General features: G+C 32.6%; 1 long non-coding RNA gene across 1 annotated transcript; it reads right to left on the bottom strand.

Moving 5' to 3' along the window:
• Positions 1–584: 584 nt before the first annotated feature.
• On the bottom strand, positions 585–5981 carry LOC118745909. The gene is made up of 4 exons (XR_004993736.1): positions 5798–5981; positions 4777–4916; positions 1279–1372; positions 585–1208 (listed from the first exon to the last, which is right to left on the bottom strand). It is a non-coding gene; the product is annotated as an uncharacterized LOC118745909 (long non-coding RNA).
• Between the last annotated feature and the right edge of the window lie 73 nt (positions 5982–6054).

Raw genomic sequence — 6054 nt, 5'->3', positions numbered from 1 at the left:
TGGTTTACAAGTAAAATATTTTTTTGTTATTTCTTTTATAAAAATATGATTCATGCTTTAACTAAAACTACATAAGTCAAACTTTTAAAAATTGAAGGCATTTTCGTCTAAATTTTGACCTTTTTAATCTGAATTTTCAGAAAAATGTTGAGTTCGCAGATAGATCAGGTTTTTAATTCTAGTAAAAAATCGCGTTGATTTTTAATGAATTTTTTTCCGACGGATTTTGCGGTTTTATGCAAATGTATAACAAGTGCAATTTATAAAATATAGCGCTATTTTTTGTAATTTGGTTTGCAAACGGTCATGCGCATTTTATTCTAGAAGAAATTCCCTTTTATATGGTAAAAAGTGCAAAAAGCCGTCAGCAACAAAAAATCATAAAAAATCAACGCGATTTTTTTGCCGCTTAAAACTTGTACTTGTTTAACTAGAATTAAGAAACCAATCAATCTGCGTACTCAGATTAAAAAGGTAAAAATTTAGACGAAAATTCCTTGAGTTTTTCTAAGTTCTGTATAAAGTTTGATAGTTTGACTTATGTAGCTTAAATAAAAGCATGAACCATATTTTTATAAAAATAGCAAAAAAATATTTAACTTGAAAAACATTGCAAATATTAAACAAAAAACACCATACACTCGCTTTTGATTGCCAGTAAACAAGTACAGAACTAGCAGTATGTATACATTTGAATGAGATCTTGCTGCATTTTTAAGTCATGGCAACACTTTGTGACTTTTTCAGTCCGTACATTTATTATCTTAACAATATTTGGGGTGTTCACGTCTACATTTTGAGACACCATTTGGAACGAACTGTGAACACCCCAATTCATTTCAAAGATGAACTTTTGAGTTGGTTTTGGTGAGCTTTTGATTAGAATTTAAAGCGAACAAAGTTTTAGTTTTTGTATTTGTTTTCATTTGGTAGATAATTTGACTTCTATTAGCTTCCAAAGTTTATTTCTGATTTATGTCGAAATATAAGCCAAATGAAAACAAAAAAAAAATATAAATACAAAAAAAGATTTGATTTTGAAAAAAGATTCCCTTTAAGCTCACGAAAAGTAGTATTATATGCTATTGACAGCTAAAAAGCTGACATCTAAAAATAAAAAATATTGTCCCATGACCCTCGGCGAATCTACTGCAACGCCTTCGCGATTCCTTTGCTATGTATTGACTGCCACCGAGCCAGTAAAGTACCTGCATATATATATGTATATAATTATATGCATAAATATTTGTTAGACATGATGGATATGTAAATACTTACTTGGGGTAACGATTAGTGGAAATTTAAATTCGTATGACAGAAATCAAGCAAATGCATATAACTTCAGCTTCGCTGCATTCAACGAGAAAATTTACTGAAATACATATACATAAATGACATTAGTGTCAAGAAAATTAAAACTAACATCAGTAATATCACTGGACCACAAATTTCAACTTTTTCTCTTTACCAGAAACGCCGTTATGAAATTCTTATGTAAAATCACCCCCTGATTCCGAAAATCAAGGTTATTTTTAATTCTATGGTACCGTTTTTGAGATATTTGCAATTTACCGTTTTTCAAAAAAAATTGGGTCCACTTTATCATATATATCTCAAGAACGAATTAAGCAATTCCAAAACGGTTTGAAGCATTTAAAAGGTAATAAAATTTTCTATAAACTGTGCATACAACACTTTTTGCTAGGCCCTGTAGATTCAAAGATAACGAACAATCATTTCCGATTTTTTCAATTTTTTTTGTAAAAATATAAAAAAAATTGTACTTTGCGGGGAAGGATCTCGAAAACCTTTTATTTTTTTTGCAGATTTTTTTTTTCTCCCTAAGCTCTGTTGTATTACAAAAAAAATAAGCTATCATCGAAGAAAATCGATGCAGAACTACGTAAGTTATAAGCGATCAAATAAAAATACCCAGGTTGCGCAACTTCAATGTATGTACCTATACATACATACATATATTAAAGGTATAAAGTGCAAGTGAGATATTATCCGGATAAACGAATAACACCATAACAATGATAACACTTTTTCTTTAAATAAATCAAATAGTACTTTTAATACTCGAATTGTATTATAGTAGGTAGAGTGGTTGCATCGAAAGGAAGAGTGGTTGGGTTCGAAACCTGCTGTAGGCATGTAGTTATAAACATGTATTTCCGTCAGTTATGGGTAAGTATGTAGGTAGATTTTCAAAATTATAAGACACAGAAAATTTCTAAAGCCTACATCTAAAACAGGTAGTATTTTCTTTTCCCGGCTTGTTATAAAAAGGAACCTTTCTGTCTAGGTAAGATTTGATTTTTTCAATTTTATTCTTGTTCCGAGTATAAATATGAGTTAATGCGCTTTGAAACTTCATAACATCTTCAAGGCTCGCCGGAGATAGTTCAGTTCATAAGTCTAATTTCAAAATCGTGATTTATTAAAAAAAATAAAATGAGTAAAAGGACGCGAGAATTTGAGTGTAATAAGGATCCAGATATGTTCTGTTTCATGTGTGGCCAATATACTATCATAAGGCGACGACGAGTGTTCTCAGCTCATATCAAAACTTTATACTCCAAGTATTTTGGAATTGAGCCTAAAAATGCTGAAAAACCATGGACACCGAACACTTTGTGTACATCGTGTCGAGTAGAATTGATTCAGTGGGAATCAGGACAACAAACAAAATTTGATACACCAATGATATGGAGAGAACCTACTTGCCATTCAATAGAGTGTTATATTTGTCAAACAAAAGTACTTGGCGTTGGAAGATCAAGAGGAGTAACCTATGCTAGCGTACCTACAGTGACATTACCAGTACTACATTCAACGGCAGTTGCGGATCCAGTTCCATTGTCAACAGTAACATCTGAGTGCGGGGGATCAAGTTGTACTGAATTTCGCATGGAAAACGAAAGAAACGTTCTGTCACAAGCACAACTTGAATGATTGGATAAGAGATTTGGAACTATCCAAGGAAAAGGCCGAGATCCACACTTCTCGTATGCAACAATTTAAATTTGTGTCATCCGATGTTAAGGTGACATATAGTAGAACTCGTCACGAACCATTTTCCAAACACTATACCAAGAAAGACAGTATATGCTACTGCAACGACATCCCTGGTTTATTCAAAGAGTTTGGTCAAACATATGATTCAAAAGAGTGGCGATTGTTCATAGACGGCAATAAACTGAGTTTGAAGGCTGTATTATTGAATATTGGTAACAAAAAGCCTTCTATCCCGATTGCACATGCAGTAAATACAAAGGAAACCTACGAGGAAATGCAAAAAATACTCAAATTTATCAAATATGAAGAGCATGATTGGAAAATATGTTCTGATCTCAAAGTCGTTGCAATGCTATGCGGTCTACAAAGTGGCTACACCAAGCACTGCTGCTTCCTCTGCAAGTGGGATAGCCGAGCTCGTAAGGACCACTACGTCAGAAAGGATTGGCCGGAAAGAGTCGAGTTTACCGTTGGTGTGGATAACATCAAATACACCCCTCTTGTCAAGAAAGAGAAAATCATACTTCCACCCTTACACATCAAGCTCTGTCTCATTAAAAACTTTGTTAAGGCTTTGGACAAAGAAGGCGAAGCATTCGACTATTTGAAAACAGTTTTTCCAGATATTTCTCAAGCCAAGATAAAGGAAGGTATTTTTGTTGGACCACAAATAAGAAAGTTGATCAACAATAATCAATTCAAAGGACTACTCTCATCAGTTGAGGCAGCAGCGTGGGAATCCTTTGAAAAGGTCGTTGCTTCTTTTCTCGGTAGACACAAAAGCCCTAACTACGAGCAGATAGTGAACGACCTAATCAATAATTATGCGAAAATGGGCGTAAATATGTCTTTAAAAATTCACTTTCTCCACTCACATTTGAGCTTTTTTCCGGCAAATCTTGGCGACGAAAGTGATGAACATGGCGAAAGGTTTCATCAGCAAATGAAATTAATTGAGAATCGATATCAAGGATTCTGGGACGTCGCAATGATGGGTGATTACTGCTGGTTTCTCATAAGAGAAACCGATCCTAAACTGAATAAGCGTCAAAGTAGAACACATAATTATTTCGACAACATAGTAAAATCAAATTAAGATAAAGATTGTTAGAATATAGTATAAACATAAATAAATTTAAAAAAAAAGTTAAAAATATGGGTAATTTCATTCATAAATTGAACTTTTAACTCAATAGAAACAGAGCATAGCTAGATATTTCACTCTTCTTTATACCATACACACGTTTTGAGGTATACGTTGAAATTGCGCAACCTGGGTATTTTTATTTGATCGCTTATAACTTACGTAGTTTTGCATCGATTTTCTTCGATGATACCTTATTTTTTTTGTAATATAACAGAGCTTAGGGAGAAAAAAAAAATCTGCAAAAAAATAAAAGGTGAAAAAATCGGTAATGATTGTTCGTTATCTTTGAATCTACAGGGCCTAGCAAAAAGTGTTGTATGCACAACTTATAGAAAATTTTATTACCTTTTAAAAGCTTCAAACCGTTTTGGAATTGCTTAATTCGTTCTTGAGATATATATGATTAAGTGGACCTAATTTTTTTTTTTTGCAAAAACGGTAAATTGCAAATATCTCAAAAATGGTACCAAAAAATTAAAAATAACCTTGATTTTCGGAATCAGGAGGTGATTTTACATACGAATTTCATAACGAGAGCATTTGAATTTTATTGCATTTTCCCGATTAAAAAATACATATGTATGTCTGCTAATAAGCGACCAACTTACCAAAATGAAAATAAAATAGTAGTGGTCTTCATATCTAAATTCTTCATTGCACTTCACATCTTAAGTGTTTCCAAAAGAATAATAACGGTTAATGGCCGCTTATGGATTTCCAAAAACAAAAGAAAAGCCCCATATTCAATCTGAAATGGAAATAATGAATTAGTGCTTTCTTTCCTCACATATGTTTGTATGGGTAGTGATTTTCATAAGTAAAAATTAATGTACATGAATTCGACAAAATTTTCCTTTAATTTTCATGAAACTTTTTGTTCGAATTCGAGTTGTTACGCATTTTCTTCCATGTAAAGTATGTTCGAAAATTCTTTATATAAGAGAAAATGAGCAACACTTTCCTTCGGGGTGTATATTTATGTAAGCTGTGAGAGACTGTATACTGGGTGTCCAATAAGTAGCCTGAAAAAATCGAGGAGAAATATTGATATTTTTTGGAAACATTGATTTTTTTTTATTAAATAACGGAGCTTTTCTGTTTTCCTAAATTTTTCATGGTTTCTTAATATGATTTATTTTGGAACGAATTTCCGTCATCCCTTGTCGAGCTTGTGTTGCTTCTGAAAAGCAACTATCTGGAAGTATTTTACAGAAAAAAAGGAACAAAGTATAGCCTTATTAGTAAATGCAGCTAAAGAAAACACATGAAAGGGCCGTTTTTTTGTTTTAATTAAAAAAAAATCAATATTTTAAAACGGTGACACTTTTCTCCTTAAGTTTATCATGCTACTTATTCGTCACCCTATATATATGGATGTTCATATATATAACCAAGGTGTAATAAACAAGGTGTGATTGACAACTCAGGTAGGCTCTCTTTTAAGGTGCTATTATGCCAAAAAATATAAACAAGCGATTCAAAATGCATACAAAGTTTTTCAATTTGACTTTATAGGATGGTTTCTTCTGAGAGCAATGTCAAATTCAATCACACTTTGTTGAATACATTTTGTATATAACTTACTATTCCACATATTTATTTACCTCTAGTTGTTTAAAAAGTACTCACGCAATATGTTTCTGTTTTGCAACGCCTCTTGTGGTGATGCATTGGCCGTATTTAAATCATTGCGGCTGACGCTATGGAGGCTAAAGATGTCTTCACTTTCGTCCGATGAAACAGAAGATTCAGTGGATAACAAAAGGCGCAGGTAGTTATGCAGGACTATAGTAGCCTATACAACCTAAATATGTGAAAAATATTAGTACAACTATATATGCACCTAAGATTTACATTTTAAACCTTCTTTGCATTTGCCGGGGAAA

Source organism: Rhagoletis pomonella, unplaced genomic scaffold, assembly GCF_013731165.1.
Source record: "Rhagoletis pomonella isolate Grant_MI unplaced genomic scaffold, Rhpom_1.0 Rhpom_scaffold_00009, whole genome shotgun sequence".
Taxonomy (NCBI): Eukaryota; Metazoa; Arthropoda; class Insecta; order Diptera; family Tephritidae; genus Rhagoletis; species Rhagoletis pomonella.
The sequence above is the reverse complement of the archived record's forward strand: the minus strand, read 5'-3'. Positions and strand labels throughout refer to the sequence as shown.